Raw genomic sequence first — 18,009 nt, 5'->3', positions numbered from 1 at the left:
GCGATAGGCGAGCCCTGCGCCACGCCACACCCCTGTGAGAAATATTTTGTTTGTTTGTCTCCAATTTTAACTGCACATTTATTGTTTGTATACATTGATTTAATTACATCATATGTTTTTCCCCCTACACCACTTTCAATAAGTTTCAAGAATAGACCGTTGTGCCAAATAGAATTGAAAGCCTTCTGGAAATCTATAAAGCAGGCAAAAATTTTGCTTTTTTGGTGAACATGTTTGTCAATTAGGGTGTGTAGGGTTGAAAATATGGTCCGATGTTCTATAATTTGGTAGGAATCCAATTTGGCTTTTATTCAAGACATTGTGCTCCTCAAGGAAGTTTATAAGTCTTTGGTTTATGATACTACAGAATACCTTCCCCAGGTTACTGTTCACACAGATGCCTCGATAGTTATTTGGGTCAACTTTGTCTCCACTTTTGTATATGGGCGTTATGAGTCCTTTGTTCCAGATATCAGGGAAGTAACCGACACTCAGGTCTGTCTCTCTCTCTGTCTCTCTCTCTGTCTCTGTCTCTCTCTGTCTCTCTCTCTCTCTCTCTCTCTCTCTGTCTCTCTCTCTCTCTCTCTCTCTCTCTGTCTGTCTGTCTCTCTCTCCCTGTCTGCCTCTCCTCGCAGTTCACCCCCCCTTTCCCCGTTTTGCCCCCATAGTTTGCTAAGACCTCCTCTCTTTCTCTCTCCCCACCCTCCGATCCAGGTCAGTTTTACGTTATGATGTCCTCCCAGGATGTGTTGCAGGGCAGCGGGACTCAAAGATCGATCGCCCCAAGGGCTCACCCCTACTCTCCGTAAGTAGCAGCTCGAAACCCCACCCCCGGTGAGACACACACACACACAAACACACAAACACACACACACACGCGCACCCAGGAAAGGGCCAGGCTCCGTTTGCGGCCTGTGCTGACTCCCGGTTGAGCGACGGGGCCCTCGGGTGAGAGTTGGATGAGGAGCCTGTGCCCGTTGACCCTGGACCCCAGCGAGAGGCACAGCCTGCACAGCAGCAACCTGCAGGGATTGTACCAGAGAGGTACACTGTCCAGGAACACGGGCAGCAGCTCATAAACATGGTCATCGCAAACCAATGTGTTTTTTCTCTCTCCCTCCCTCTGTCTCTCTTTCTCGCTCTCTCTTTCTCTCCATATCTCTTTTTCTCTCTCTCTCTCTCTCTCTCTCTCTCTCTCTCTCTGTCTCTCTCTCTCTCTCTCTCTCTCTGTCTCTCTCTTTCTGTCTCTCCCTGTCTCTCTCTCTCTCTCTCTCTCTCTCTCTTTCTGTCACTCCCTGTCTCTGTCTCTCTCTCTCTCTCCCTCTGTCTCTCTCTCCCTCTGTCGCTCTGTCTCTTTCTGTCTCTCCCTGTCTCTCTTTTTCTCCCTCTTTCTCTCTCTCTGTCTTTCTCCCTGTCTCTCTCTGTCTCTCTCTCTTTGACTCTCTCTGTCTCTCTCTCTCTCTCTGACTCTCTCTTTCTCTCCCTCTCTCTCCTTCTGTCTCTCTCTCTGTCTCTGTCTCTCTCTCTCTCTCTCTCTCTCTCTGTCTCTCTCTGTCTCTCTCTCTCTCTCTCAGGAAGTTGGAGACTCCGCGAGTTGCCAGGGATGATAAGAGACGAGCGCAACATAATGAAGGTACGTCAACATCGTCAGACCCGCTCTCAGAGACTGTCCCCCTCATTGGGACTCCTCACCCCCCAAACTGTGGGGACTCCTCACCTCCCAAACTGTGGGGACTCCTCACCCCCCAAACTGTGGGGACTCGTCACCTCCCAAACTGTGGGGACTCCTCACCCCCCCAAACTGTGGGGACTCCTCACCTCCCCAAACTGTGGGGACTCCTCACCCCCCAAACTGTGGGACTCCTCACCTCCCAAACTGTGGGGACTCCTCACCCCCCAAACTGTGGGACTCCTCACCCCCCAAACTGTGGGGACTCCTCACCCCCCCAAACTGTGGGGACTCCTCACCCCCCCAAACTGTGGGGACTCCTCACCCCCCCCAAACTGTGGGGACTCCTCACCCCCCAAACTGTGGGGACTCCTCACCTCCCAAACTGTGGGAACTCCTCACCCCCCAAACTGTGGGGACTCCTCATCTCCCCAAACTGTGGGGACTCCTCACCTCCCCAAACTGTGTGGGACTCCTCACCCCCCAAACTGTGTGGGACTCCTCACCCCCCAAACTGTGGGGACTCCTCACCTCCCAAACTGTGGGGACTCCTCACCCCCCAAACTGTGGGGACTCCTCACCCCCCAAACTGTGGGACTCCTCACCCCCCAAACTGTGGGACTCCTCACCCCCCAAACTGTGGGGACTCCTCACCCCCCAAACTGTGGGGACTCCTCACCCCCCAAACTGTGGGACTCCTCACCTCCCAAACTGTGGGGACTCCTCACCCCCCAAACTGTGGGGACTCCTCACCTCCCAAACTGTGGTGACTCCTCACCCCCCAAACTGTGGGGACTCCTCACCCCCCAAACTGTGGGGACTCCTCACCCCCCAAACTGTGGGGACTCCTCACCTCCCAAACTGTGGGGACTCCTCACCCCCCAAACTGTGGGGACTCCTCACCTCCCAAACTGTGGGGACTCCTCACCTCCCAAACTGTGGGGACTCCTCACCTCCCAAACTGTGGGGACTCCTCACCCCCCAAACTGTGGGGACTCCTCACCCCCCAAACTGTGGGGACTCCTCACCTCCCAAACTGTGGGGACTCCTCACCCCCCAAACTGTGGGGACTCCTCACCCCCCAAACTGTGGGACTCCTCACCCCCCAAACTGTGGGACTCCTCACCCCCCAAACTGTGGGGACTCCTCACCTCCCAAACTGTGGGGACTCCTCACCCCCCAAACTGTGGGGACTCCTCACCTCCCAAACTGTGGGGACTCCTCACCCCCCAAACTGTGGGGACTCCTCACCTCCCAAACTGTGGGGACTCCTCACCCCCCAAACTGTGGGGACTCCTCACCTCCCAAACTGTGGGGACTCCTCACCCCCCAAACTGTGGGGACTCCTCACCCCCCAAACTGTGGGGACTCCTCACCCCCCAAACTGTGGGGACTCCTCACCTCCCAAACTGTGGGAACTCCTCACCCCCCAAACTGTGGGGACTCCTCACCCCCCAAACTGTGGGGACTCCTCATCCCCCAAACTGTGGGGACTCCTCACCTCCCAAACTGTGGGGACTCCTCACCTCCCAAACTGTGGGGACTCCTCACCTCCCAAACTGTGGGGACTCCTCACCTCCCAAACTGTGGGGACTCCTCACCCCCCAAACTGTGGGGACTCCTCACCTCCCAAACTGTGGGACTCCTCACCTCCCAAACTGTGGGACTCCTCACCCCCCAAACTGTGGGACTCCTCACCTCCCAAACTGTGGGACTCCTCACCTCCCAAACTGTGGGGACTCCTCACCCCCCAAACTGTGGGGACTCCTCACCCGCGAAACTGTGGGGACTCCTCACCTCCCAAACTGTGGGGACTCCTCACCTCCCAAACTGTGGGGACTCCTCACCTCCCAAACTGTGGGGACTCCTCACCCCCCAAACTGTGGGGACTCCTCACCTCCCAAACTGTGGGACTCCTCACCTCCCAAACTGTGGGGACTCCTCACCTCCCCAAACTGTGTGGGACTCCTCACCCCGCAAACTGTGGGGACTCCTCACCTCCCAAACTGTGGGACTCCTCACCCCCCAAACTGTGGGGACTCCTCACCACCCAAACTGTGGGGACTCCTCACCCCCCAAACTGTGGGACTCCTCACCTCCCAAACTGTGGGGACCCCTCACCTCCCAAACTGTGATCTCCTCACCTCCCAAACTGTGGGGACTCCTCACCCCCCAGACTGTGGGGACTCCTCACCTCCCAAACTGTGGGACTCCTCACCCTCAAACTGTGGGACTCCTCACCTCCCAAACTGTGGGGACTCCTCACCTCCCAAACTGTGGGGACTCCTCACCTCCCAAACTGTGGGATTCCTCACCCTCAAACTGTGGGACTCCTCACCTCCCAAACTGTGGGGACTCCTCACCTCCCAAACTGTGGGGACTCCTCACCTCCCAAACTGTGGGGACTCCTCACCTCCTAAACTGTGGGGACTCCTCACCCCCCAAACTGTGGGGACTCCTCACCTCCCAAACTGTGGGGACTCCTCACCCCCCAAACTGTGGGGACTCCTCACCTCCCAAACTGTGGGACTCCTCACCTCCCAAACTGTGGGACTCCTCACCTCCCAAACTGTGGGGACTCCTCACCTCCCAAACTGTGGGACTCCTCACCTCCCAAACTGTGGGGACTCCTCATCCCCCAAACTGTGGGGACTCCTCACCTCCCAAACTGTGGGACTCCTCACCTCCCAAACTGTGGGACTCCTCATCCCCCAAACTGTGGGACTCCTCACCTCCCAAACTGTGGGACTCCTCACCCCCCAAACTGTGGGGACACCTCACCCCCCAAACTGTGGGGACTCCTCACCTCCCAAACTGTGGGGACTCCTCACCTCCCGAACTGTGGGGACTCCTCACCCCCCAAACTGTGGGACTGCTCACCCCCCAAACTGTGGGGACTCCTCACCCCCCAAACTGTGGGGACTCCTCACCCCCCAAACTGTGGGGACTCCTCACTCTCAAACTGTGGGACTCCTCACCTCCCAAACTGTGGGGACTCCTCACCTCCCAAACTGTGGGGACTCCTCACCTCCCAAACTGTGGGGCTCCTCACCTCCCAAACTGTGGGACTCCTCACCTCCAAACTGTGGGGACTCCTCACCTCCCAAACTGTGGGGCTCCTCACCTCCCAAACTGTGGGGACTCCTCACCCCCTAAACTGTGGGACTCCTCACCTCCCAAACTGTGGGGACTCCTCACCCCCCAAACTGTGGGACTCCTCACCTCCCAAACTGTGGGGCTCCTCACCTCCCAAACTGTGGGGACTCCTCACCCCCTAAACTGTGGGACTCCTCACCTCCCAAACTGTGGGGACTCCTCACCCCCCAAACTGTGGGACTCCTCACCTCCCAAACTGTGGGACTCCTCACCTCCCAAACTGTGGGGACTCCTCACCCCCCAAACTGTGGGGACTCCTCACCCCCCAAACTGTGGGGCTCCTCACCTCCCAAACTGTGGGGCTCCTCACCTCCCAAACTGTGGGGACTCCTCACCCCCTAAACTGTGGGGACTCCTCACCTCCCCAAACTGTGGGGACTCCTCACCTCCCAAACTGTGGGGACTCATCACCTCCCAAACTGTGGGGACTCCTCACCTCCCAAACTGTAGGGACTCCTCACCTCCCAAACTGTGAGACTCCTCACCTCCCAAACTGTAGGGACTCCTCACCTCCCAAACTGTGGGGACTCCTCACCCCCCAAACTGTAGGGACTCCTCACCTCCCAAACTGTGAGACTCCTCACCTCCCAAACTGTGGGGACTCCTCACCTCCCAAACTGTGGGGCTCCTCACCTCCCAAACTGTAGGGACTCCTCACCTCCCAAACTGTGGGGACTCCTCACCTCCCAAACTGTGGGGACTCCTCACCTCCCAAACTGTGGGGACCCCTCACCCCCCAAACTGTGGGGACTCCTCACACCCCAAACTGTGGGGACTCCTCACCTCCCTAAACTGTGATCTCCTCACCTCCCAAACTGTGGGGACTCCTCACCCCCCAGACTGTGGGGACTCCTCACCTCCCAAACTGTGGGGACTCCTCACCTCCCAAACTGTGGGGACTCCTCACCTCCCAAACTGTGGAGACTCCTCACCTCCCAAACTGTGGGGACTCCTCACCCCCCAGACTGTGGGGACTCCTCACGTCCCAAACTGTGGGGACTCGTCACCTCCCAAACTGTGGGACTCCTCACCCCCCAAACTGTGGGGACTCCTCACCGCCCAAACTGTGGGGACTCCTCACCACCCAAACTGTGGGGAGTCCTCATCCCCCAAACTGTGAGACTCCTCACTTCCCAAACTGTGGGGACTCCTCACCTCCCAAACTGTGGGGACTCCTCACCCCCCAAACTGTGGGACTCCTCACCTCCCAAACTGTGGGGACACCTCACCCCCCAAACTGTGGGGACTCCTCACCCTCAAACTGTGGGACTCCTCACCCCCCAAACTGTGGGGACTCCTCACCTCCCAAACTGTGGGGACTCCTCACCTCCCAAACTGTGGGGACTCCTCACCTCCCAAACTGTGGGGACTCCTCACCTCCCAAACTGTGGGGACTCCTCACCTCCCAAACTGTGGGGACTCCTCACCTCCCAAACTGTGGGGACTCCTCACCTCCCAAACTGTGGGGACTCCTCACCTCCCAAACTGTGGGGACTCCTCACCTCCCAAACTGTGGGGACTCCTCACCTCCCAAACTGTGGGGCTCCTCACCTCCCAAACTGTAGGGACTCCTCACCTCCCAAACTGTGGGGACTCCTCACCTCCCAAACTGTGGGGACTCCTCACCTCCCAAACTGTGGGGACCCCTCACCTCCCAAACTGTGATCTCCTCACCTCCCAAACTGTGGGGACTCCTCACCCCCCAGACTGTGGGGACTCCTCACCACCCAAACTGTGGGATTCCTCACCCCCCAAACTGTGGGGACTCCTCACCCTCAAACTGTGGGACTCCTCACCTCCCAAACTGTGGGGACTCCTCACCTCCCAAACTGTGGGGACTCCTCACCTCCCAAACTGTGGGGACTCCTCACCTCCCAAACTGTGGGGACTCCTCACCCCCCAAACTGTGGGGACTCCTCACCTCCCAAACTGTGGGGACTCCTCACCCCCCAAACTGTGGGGACTCCTCACCTCCCAAACTGTGGGACTCCTCACCTCCCAAACTGTGGGACTCCTCACCTCCCAAACTGTGGGGACTCCTCACCTCCCAAACTGTGGGACTCCTCACCTCCCAAACTGTGGGGACTCCTCATCCCCCAAACTGTGGGGACTCCTCACCTCCCAAACTGTGGGACTCCTCACCTCCCAAACTGTGGGACTCCTCATCCCCCAAACTGTGGGACTCCTCACCTCCCAAACTGTGGGACTCCTCACCCCCCAAACTGTGGGGACTCCTCACCCCCCAAACTGTGGGGACTCCTCACCTCCCAAACTGTGGGGACTCCTCACCTCCCGAACTGTGGGGACTCCTCACCCCCAAACTGTGGGACTGCTCACCCCCCAAACTGTGGGGACTCCTCACCCCCCAAACTGTGGGGACTCCTCACCCCCCAAACTGTGGGGACTCCTCACTCTCAAACTGTGGGACTCCTCACCTCCCAAACTGTGGGGACTCCTCACCTCCCAAACTGTGGGGACTCCTCACCTCCCAAACTGTGGGGCTCCTCACCTCCCAAACTGTGGGACTCCTCACCTCCAAACTGTGGGGACTCCTCACCTCCCAAACTGTGGGGCTCCTCACCTCCCAAACTGTGGGGACTCCTCACCCCCTAAACTGTGGGACTCCTCACCTCCCAAACTGTGGGGACTCCTCACCCCCCAAACTGTGGGACTCCTCACCTCCCAAACTGTGGGGCTCCTCACCTCCCAAACTGTGGGGACTCCTCACCCCCTAAACTGTGGGACTCCTCACCTCCCAAACTGTGGGGACTCCTCACCCCCCAAACTGTGGGACTCCTCACCTCCCAAACTGTGGGACTCCTCACCTCCCAAACTGTGGGGACTCCTCACCCCCCAAACTGTGGGGACTCCTCACCCCCCAAACTGTGGGGCTCCTCACCTCCCAAACTGTGGGGCTCCTCACCTCCCAAACTGTGGGGACTCCTCACCCCCTAAACTGTGGGGACTCCTCACCTCCCCAAACTGTGGGGACTCCTCACCTCCCAAACTGTGGGGACTCATCACCTCCCAAACTGTGGGGACTCCTCACCTCCCAAACTGTAGGGACTCCTCACCTCCCAAACTGTGAGACTCCTCACCTCCCAAACTGTAGGGACTCCTCACCTCCCAAACTGTGGGGACTCCTCACCCCCCAAACTGTAGGGACTCCTCACCTCCCAAACTGTGAGACTCCTCACCTCCCAAACTGTGGGGACTCCTCACCTCCCAAACTGTGGGGCTCCTCACCTCCCAAACTGTAGGGACTCCTCACCTCCCAAACTGTGGGGACTCCTCACCTCCCAAACTGTGGGGACTCCTCACCTCCCAAACTGTGGGGACCCCTCACCCCCCAAACTGTGGGGACTCCTCACACCCCAAACTGTGGGGACTCCTCACCTCCCTAAACTGTGATCTCCTCACCTCCCAAACTGTGGGGACTCCTCACCCCCCAGACTGTGGGGACTCCTCACCTCCCAAACTGTGGGGACTCCTCACCTCCCAAACTGTGGGGACTCCTCACCTCCCAAACTGTGGGACTCCTCACCCCCCAAACTGTGGGGACTCCTCACCCCCCAGACTGTGGGGACTCCTCACCTCCCAAACTGTGGGGACTCCTCACCTCCCAAACTGTGGGGACTCCTCACCTCCCAAACTGTGGAGACTCCTCACCTCCCAAACTGTGGGGACTCCTCACCCCCCAGACTGTGGGGACTCCTCACGTCCCAAACTGTGGGGACTCGTCACCTCCCAAACTGTGGGACTCCTCACCCCCCAAACTGTGGGGACTCCTCACCGCCCAAACTGTGGGGACTCCTCACCACCCAAACTGTGGGGACTCCTCACCCCCCAAACTGTGGGGACTCCTCACCCCCCAAACTGTGGGGACTCCTCACCCCCCAAACTGTGGGACTCCTCACCCCCCAAACTGTGGGGACTCCTCACCCCCCAAACTGTGGGGACTCCTCACCCTCAAACTGTGGGACTCCTCACCTCCCAAACTGTGGGGACTCCTCACCCTCAAACTGTGGGACTCCTCACCCCCCAAACTGTGGGGACTCCTCACCCCCCAAACTGTGGGACTCCTCACCTCCCAAACTGTGGGGACTCCTCACCTCCCCAAACTGTGGGGACTCCTCACCCCCCAAACTGTGGGGACTCCTCACCTCCCAAACTGTGGGGACTCCTCACCCCCCAAACTGTGGGGACTCCTCACCTCCCAAACTGTGGGACTCCTCACCTCCCAAACTGTGGGACTCCTCACCTCCCAAACTGTGGGGACTCCTCACCTCCCAAACTGTGGGACTCCTCACCTCCCAAACTGTGGGGACTCCTCATCCCCCAAACTGTGGGACTCCTCACCTCCCAAACTGTGGGGCTCCTCATCCCCCAAACTGTGGGACTCCTCACCTCCCAAACTGTGGGACTCCTCACCCCCCAAACTGTGGGGACTCCTCACCCCCCAAACTGTGGGGACTCCTCACCTCCCAAACTGTGGGGACTCCTCACCTCCCGAACTGTGGGGACTCCTCACCCCCCAAACTGTGGGACTGCTCACCCCCCAAACTGTGGGGACTCCTCACCCCCCAAACTGTGGGGACTCCTCACCCCCCAAACTGTGGGGACTCCTCACTCTCAAACTGTGGGACTCCTCACCTCCCAAACTGTGGGGACTCCTCACCTCCCAAACTGTGGGGACTCCTCACCTCCCAAACTGTGGGGCTCCTCACCTCCCAAACTGTGGGACTCCTCACCTCCAAACTGTGGGGACTCCTCACCCCCCAAACTGTGGGGACTCCTCACCTCCCAAACTGTGGGGACTCCTCACCTCCCAAACTGTGGGGACTCCTCACCCCCCAAACTGTGGGACTCCTCACCTCCCAAACTGTGGGGCTCCTCACCTCCCAAACTGTGGGGACTCCTCACCCCCTAAACTGTGGGACTCCTCACCTCCCAAACTGTGGGGACTCCTCACCTCCCAAACTGTGGGGCTCCTCACCTCCCAAACTGTGGGGCTCCTCACCTCCCAAACTGTGGGGACTCCTCACCCCCTAAACTGTGGGGACTCCTCACCTCCCCAAACTGTGGGGACTCCTCACCTCCCAAACTGTGGGGACTCATCACCTCCCAAACTGTGGGGACTCCTCACCTCCCAAACTGTAGGGACTCCTCACCTCCCAAACTGTGAGACTCCTCACCTCCCAAACTGTAGGGACTCCTCACCTCCCAAACTGTGGGGACTCCTCACCCCCCAAACTGTAGGGACTCCTCACCTCCCAAACTGTGAGACTCCTCACCTCCCAAACTGTGGGGACTCCTCACCTCCCAAACTGTGGGGACTCCTCACCCCCCAAACTGTAGGGACTCCTCACCTCCCAAACTGTGGGGCTCCTCACCTCCCAAACTGTAGGGACTCCTCACCTCCCAAACTGTGGGGACTCCTCACCTCCCAAACTGTGGGGACTCCTCACCTCCCAAACTGTGGGGACCCCTCACCCCCCAAACTGTGGGGACTCCTCACACCCCAAACTGTGGGGACTCCTCACCTCCCTAAACTGTGATCTCCTCACCTCCCAAACTGTGGGGACTCCTCACCCCCCAGACTGTGGGGACTCCTCACCTCCCAAACTGTGGGGACTCCTCACCTCCCAAACTGTGGGGACTCCTCACCTCCCAAACTGTGGAGACTCCTCACCTCCCAAACTGTGGGGACTCCTCACCCCCCAGACTGTGGGGACTCCTCACGTCCCAAACTGTGGGGACTCGTCACCTCCCAAACTGTGGGACTCCTCACCCCCCAAACTGTGGGGACTCCTCACCGCCCAAACTGTGGGGACTCCTCACCACCCAAACTGTGGGGACTCCTCACCCCCCAAACTGTGGGGACTCCTCACCCCCCAAACTGTGGGACTCCTCACCCCCCAAACTGTGGGGACTCCTCACCCCCCAAACTGTGGGGACTCCTCACCCTCAAACTGTGGGACTCCTCACCTCCCAAACTGTGGGGACTCCTCACCCTCAAACTGTGGGACTCCTCACCCCCCAAACTGTGGGGACTCCTCACCCCCCAAACTGTGGGACTCCTCACCTCCCAAACTGTGGGGACTCCTCACCCTCAAACTGTGGGGCTCCTCACCTCCCAAACTGTGGGGACTCCTCACCCCCCAAACTGTGGGGACTCCTCACCCCCCAAACTGTGGGGACTCCTCACCTCCCAAACTGTGGGGACTCCTCACCCCCCAAACTGTGGGGACTCCTCACCCCACAAGTTTGTAATTATTTGAGATGAATTGGTTCTGACTCTCTTTATTCACTCTCGCTCTCTCTCCGCCCTCAACCTTTCCGCCTCCCGCCCGTCTGCAGTGGAGAGACGGAGACGGGACAAGATTAACAACTGGATTGTGCAGCTCTCCAAAATCATTCCGGACTGTTCCATGGACAGCTCGAAGACTGGGCAGGTGAGTGCGCCTCTCTCAGTCTCTGACAGTTGTGGAATTACGGGGTTGGGCAGTACGATCGAGAGGTGTGGTGTGGCCTCCCACGACCACACCCTCCACATGTCCGTCGGCCTCGCTCCATCCCTGAACTGTCTTTGCACCCCCCACTCCATCTCCCGCTAACACCACCGACTCCCATACAATCTCCACTTGGACCCGACCATCGCCCCCTGAACCAAACCCCTTCCCATTCATTCCCACTGTACACAATCCCAATGGACCCAATCCCCTTCCCATTCACTCCCACTGTACACAATCCCAATGGGACCCAAACCCCTTCCCATTCACTCCCACTGTACACAATCCCAATGGGACCCAAACCCCTTCCCATTCACTCCAACTGTACACAATCCCAATGGACCCAAACCCCTTCCCATTCACTCCAACTGTACACAATCCCAATGGACCCAAACCCCTTCCCATTCACTCCAACTGTACACAATCCCAATGGACCCAAACCCCTTCCCATTCACTCCCACTGTACACAATCCCAATGGGACCCAAACCCCTTCCCATTCACTCCAACTGTACACAATCCCAATGGAACCAAACCCCTTCCCATTCACTCCAACTGTACACAATCCCAATGGACCCAAACCCCTTCCCATTCACTCCAACTGTACACAATCCCAATGGAACCAAACCCCTTCCCATTCACTCCAACTGTACACAATCCCAATGGACCCAAACCCCTTCCCATTCACTCCAACTGTACACAATCCCAATGGACCCAAACCCCTTCCCATTCACTCCCACTGTACACAATCCCAATGGGACCCAAACCCCTTCCCATTCACTCCAACTGTACACAATCCCAATGGACCCAAACCCCTTCCCGTTCACTCCCACTGTACACAATCCCAATGGACCCAAACCCCTTCCCGTTCACTCCCACTGTACACAATCCCAATGGACCCAAACCCCTTCCCATTCACTCCCACTGTACACAATCCCAATGGACCCAAACCCCTTCCCATTCACTCCCACTGTACACAATCCCAATGGACCCAAACCCCTTCCCATTCACTCCCACTGTACACAATCCCAATGGACCCAAACCCCTTCCCATTCACTCCCACTGTACACAATCCCAATGGGACCCAAACCCCTCCCCATTCACTCCCACTGTACACAATCCCAATGGACCCAAACCCCTTCCCACTCACTCCCACTGTACACAATCCCAATGGACCCAAACCCCTTCCCATTCACTCCCACTGGACACAATCCCAATGGACCCAAACCCCTTCCCATTCACTCCCACTGCACACAATCCCAATGGACCCAAACCCCTTCCCATTCACTCCCACTGTACACAATCCCAATGGACCCAAACCCCTTCCCATTCACTCCCACTGTACACAATCCCAATGGACCCAACCCCTTCCCATTCACTCCCACTGTACACAATATGAATGAATGTAAGAGGTATGATCAGTAAGTTCGTAGATGAAAATTGGTAGAGTGGTAAATAGCGAGGAGGGAAGCCTCAGGCTACAGGACGATATAGATGGATTGGTTAGATGGGCAGAACAGTGGGAAATACAATTTAACCCTGAAAAGTGTGAGGTGATGCATTTTGGGAGGACTAACAAGGCAAGGGAATACACAATGAGTGGTAGGACCCTAGGAAGGACAGAGGATCAGAGGGACCTTGGTGTCCATGTACATAGATCCCTGAAGGCAGCAGGACAGGTAGTTACAGAGATACGGATTGTTGTAGGGCTGGAATAGGTTACAGAGATAGGCAGGGTTGTAGGGGCTGGAGGAGGTTACAGAGATAGGGAGTGTTGTAGGGAGCTGGAGGAGGTTACAGAGATAGGGAGGGTTGTAGGGGCTGGAGGAGATTACAGAGATAGGGAGGGTTGTAGGGGCTGGAGGAGGTTACAGAGATAGGGAGGGGTGTAGGGGCTGGAGGAGGTTACAGAGATAGGGAGGGGTGTAGGGGCTGGAGGAGGTTACAGAGATAGGGAGGGTTGTAGGGGGCTGGAGGCGGTTACAGAGATAGGGAGGGGTGTAGGGCTGGAGGAGGTTACAGAGATAGGGAGGGGTGTAGGGGCTGGAGGAGGTTACAGAGATAGGGAGGATTGTAGGGCTGGAGGAGGTTACAGAGATAGGGAGGGGTGTAGGGGCTGGAGGAGGTTACAGAGATAGGGAGGGTGTAGGGGCTGGAGGAGGTTACAGAGATGGGGAGGATTGTAGGGCTGGAGGAGGTTACAGAGATAGGGAGGGTTGTAGGGGCTGGAGGAGTTTACAGAGATAGGGAGGATTGTAGGGCTGGAGGAGGTGACAGAGATAGGAAGGGTTGTAGGGGCTGGAGGAGGTTACAGAGATAGGGAGGGGTGTCGGGGCTGGAGAAGGTTACAGAGATAGGGAGGGGTGTAGGGGCTGGAGGAGTTTACAGTGATAGGGATTGTTGTAGGGCTGGAGGAGGTTACAGAGATAGGGAGGTGGTGTAGGGGCTGGAGGAGGTTACAGAGATAGGGAGGGGTGTAGGGGCTGGAGGAGGTTACAGAGATAGGGAGGGGTGTAGGGGCTGGAGGAGGTTACAGAGATAGGGAGGGGTGTAGGGGCTGGAGGAGGTTACAGAGATAGAGAGGGTTGTAGGGGCTGGAGGAGGTTACAGAGATAGGGGAGGGGTGTAGGGGCTGGAGGAGGTTACAGAGATAGGGAGGGGTGTAGGCAGCTGGAGGAGGTTACAGAGATTGGGAGGGGTGTAGGGGCTGGAGGAGGTTACAGAGATAGGGAGGGGTGTAGGGGCTGGAGGAGGTTACAGAGATAGGGAGGGGTGTAGGGGCTGGAGGAGGTTACAGAGATAGAGAGGGTTGTAGGGGCTGGAGGAGGTTACAGAGATAGGGAGGGGTGTAGGGGCTGGAGGAGGTTACAGAGATAGGGAGGGGTGTAGGCAGCTGGAGGAGGTTACAGAGATTGGGAGGGGTGTAGGGGCTGGAGGAGGTTACAGAGATAGGGAGGGGTGTAGGGGCTGGAGGAGGTTACAGAGATAGGGAGGGGTGTAGGGCTGGAGGAGGTTACAGAGATAGGGAGGGTTGTAGGGGCTGGAGGAGGTTACAGAGATAGGGAGGGGTGTAGGGGCTGGAGGAGGTTACAGAGATAGGGAGTGGTGTAGGGGCTGGAGGAGGTTACAGAGATAGGGAGGGGTGTAGGGGCTGGAGGAGGTTACAGAGATAGGGAGGGGTGTAGGGGCTGGAGGAGGTTACAGAGATAGGGAGGGGTGTAGGGACTGGAGGTGGTTACAGAGATAGGGAGGGTTGTAGGGGCTGGAGGAGGTTACAGAGATAGGGAGGGTTGTCGGGGCTGGAGGAGGTTACAGACGTAGGGAGGGTTGTTGGGAGCTGGAGGAGGTTACAGAGATAGGGAGGGGTGTAGGGGCTGGAGGAGGTTACAGAGATAGGGAGGGGTGTAGGGGCTGGAGGTTACAGAGATAGGGAGGGGTGTAGGGGCTGGAGGAGGTTACAGAGATAGGGAGGGGTGTAGGGGCTGGAGGAGGTTACAGAGATAGGGAGGGGTGTAGGGCTGGAGGAGGTTACAGAGATAGGGAGGGTTGTAGGGGCTGGAGGAGGTTACAGAGATAGGGAGGGGTGTAGGGGCTGGAGGAGGTTACAGAGATAGGGAGTGGTGTAGGGCTGGAGGAGGTTACAGAGATAGGGAGGGGTGTAGGGGCTGGAGGAGGTTACAGAGATAGGGAGGGGTGTAGGGGCTGGAGGAGGTTACAGAGATAGGGAGGGGTGTAGGGGCTGGAGGAGGTTACAGAGATAGGGAGGGGTGTAGGGGCTGGAGGAGGTTACAGAGATAGGGAGGGGTGTAGGGGCTGGAGGAGGTTACAGAGATAGGGAGGGTTGTAGGGGGCTGGAGGCGGTTACAGAGATAGGGAGGGGTGTAGGGCTGGAGGAGGTTACAGAGATAGGGAGGGGTGTAGAGGCTGGAGGTTACAGAGATAGGGAGGGGTGTAGGGGCTGGAGGAGGTTACAGAGATAGGGAGGGTTGTAGGGGCTGGAGGAGGTTACAGAGATAGGGAGGGGTGTAGGGGCTGGAGGAGGTTACAGAGATAGGGAGGGGTGTAGGGGCTGGAGGAGGTTACAGAGATAGGGAGGGGTGTAGGGGCTGGAGGAGGTTACAGAGATAGGGAGGGGTGTAGGGGCTGGAGGAGGTTACAGAGATTGGGAGGGTTGTAGGGACTGGAGGAGGTTACAGAGATAGGGAGGGGTGTAGGGCTGGAGGAGGTTACGGAGATAGGGAGGGTTGTAGGGCTGGAGGAGGTTACAGAGATAGGGAGGGTTGTCGGGGCTAGAGGAGGTTACAGACGTAGGGAGGGTTGTTGGGAGCTGGAGGAGGTTACAGAGATAGGGAGGGGTGTAGGGGCTGGAGGTTACAGAGATAGGGAGGGTTGTAGGGGCTGGAGGAGGTTACAGAGATAGGGAGTGGTGTCGGGGCTGGAGGTGGTTACAGAGATAGGGAGGGGTGTACGGACTGGAGGAGGTTACAGAGATAGGGAGGGTTGTAGGGCTGGAGGAGGTTACAGAGATAGGGAGGGTTGTAGGGGGCTGGAGGAGGTTACAGAGATAGGGAGGGGTGTAGGGGCTGGAGGAGGTTACAGAGATAGGGAGGGGTGTAGGGGCTGGAGGAGGTTACAGAGATAGGGAGGGGGTGTAGGGGCTGGAGGAGGTTACAGAGATAGGGAGGGGTGTAGGGGCTGGAGGAGGTTACAGAGATAGGGAGGGTGTAGGGGCTGGAGGAGGTTACAGAGATAGGGAGGGGTGTAGGTGTTGGAGGAGGTTACAGAGATAGGGAGGGTTGGAGGGGCTGGAGGAGGTTACAGAGATAGGGAGGGTGTAGGGGCTGGAGGAGGTTACAGAGATAGGGAGGGTTGTAGGGGCTGGAGGAGGTTACAGAGATAGGGAGGAGTGTAGGGGCTGGAGGAGGTTACAGAGATAGGGAGGGTTGTAGGGGCTGGAGGAGGTTACAGAGATAGGGAGGGGTGTAGGGGCTGGAGGAGGTTACAGAGATAGGGAGGGTGTAGGGGCTGGAGGAGGTTACAGAGATAGGGAGGGGTGTAGGGGCTGGAGGAGGTTACAGAGATAGGGAGGGGTGTAGGGGCTGGAGGAGGTTACAGAGATAGGGAGGGTTGTAGGGGCTGGAGGAGGTTACAGAGATAGGGAGGGGTGTAGGGGCTGGAGGAGGTTACAGAGATAGGGAGGGTTGTAGGGGGCTGGAGGAGGTTACAGAGATAGGGAGGGACGAGGAGGCCACGGAGGGATTGGAATCTATTCAAGGCTGAGATCGATAGATTTTTGGATACTCGGGGATGCAAAGAGGCTTCAGGGGGCTATAGACAGGCGAAGTGAATGGGCAAGACCATGGGAAACGGAATATAACGTGTAGAAATGCGAAGTTATCCACTCTGGTAGGAAAAATAGAAAGGCAGAGTATTTTTTAAGTGGTAAAAGATTGGGAAATGTTGTTCAGAGGGACCTGGGTGTCCTTGTACACAAATCACTGAAAGTTAACATGCAGGTACAGCATAAGAACATAAGGAGCAGGAGTAGGCCATACGGCCCCTCGGGCCTGCTCCGCCATTCAATAGGATCATGGCTGATCCGAACCTAGACTCACGTCCACTTCCCTGCCCTCTCCCCATAACCCCTAATTCCCTTATCTGCTAGGAAACTGTCTATCTCCATTTTAAATTTATTTAATGTCGCAGCTTCCACAGCTCCCTGGGGTAGCAAATTCCATAGATTTACTACCCTCTGAGTGAAGAAGTTTCTCCTCATCTCAGTTTTGAAAGGGCAGCCCCTTATTCTAAGATTATGCCCCCTAGGTCTCGCCTCACCCATCAGTGGAAACATCCTCACCGCATCCACCCGATCAAGCCCCCTCACAATCTTATATGTTTCGATAAGATCGCCTCTCATTCTTCTGAACTCCAATGAGTAGATTCAATTCAATTCAATTCAAATTCAATTTAATTCAATTCAATTCAATTCAAATCGCTTTATTGGCATGACAAGGTACATCTTATGTTGCCAAAGCATCGAAAAACATTCATGGTTGTACACAAAAATACAGATCTATCCATACAGTGTATAAACAGATATATCCCTGAGTGTATAAATATACTTTCATATAATTTGTATATACTCTATTCTTATATTTAGTGGTTGTCCCTCTGTTTATGGCAAGCTGTAACATAGTGTGCCGCTAATGTTACACAATTTCTCTCTTCCCCCAGTAGGTATGGGAGTTTTTGGTCGTCATTCAAATTTCTGAATTCCGGGCATATTTTTGTGAATTTTGGGTAGAAATTCTCCCTGATGCCCTGATATTTTCTACAAGCTGTGAGGAAGTGCGTCTCTGTCTCCACCACTCCCTGACTGCAGTGAGAGCATATCCTGTCCTCTCTTGGTAGCCGGGTCTGCCTGTGTCTACCTTTTTCGATGGCCAGGCTATGTTCACTAAGTCTGTACCTTGTCAAGGTTTTTCGACCTACTCAACCTTTCCTCATACGTCAACCCCCTCATCTCCGGAATCAACCGAGTGAACCTTCTCTGAACCGCCTCGAGAGCAAGTATATCTTTTCTTAAATATGGAAACCGAAACTGCAATTAGGAAAGCATATGGTATGTTGGCCTTTATTACAAGAGGATTTGAGTATAAGAGTAAAGACGTCTT

General features: G+C 56.7%; 1 long non-coding RNA gene across 1 annotated transcript; it reads left to right on the top strand.

Moving 5' to 3' along the window:
- The first annotated feature begins 694 nt into the window (after positions 1-694).
- On the top strand, positions 695-11,314 carry LOC147102999 (uncharacterized). The gene is made up of 3 exons (XR_015073169.1): positions 695-805; positions 1,575-1,633; positions 11,186-11,314. It is a non-coding gene; the product is annotated as an uncharacterized LOC147102999 (long non-coding RNA).
- Positions 11,315-18,009: the final 6,695 nt, after the last annotated feature.

This window comes from Somniosus microcephalus, chromosome 21, assembly GCF_052327205.1.
Source record: "Somniosus microcephalus isolate GS21.2 chromosome 21, FLI_Smic_1.0, whole genome shotgun sequence".
In the NCBI taxonomy this organism is placed as follows: Eukaryota; Metazoa; Chordata; class Chondrichthyes; order Squaliformes; family Somniosidae; genus Somniosus; species Somniosus microcephalus.
This window is presented reverse-complemented; position numbering and strand designations above follow the sequence as displayed.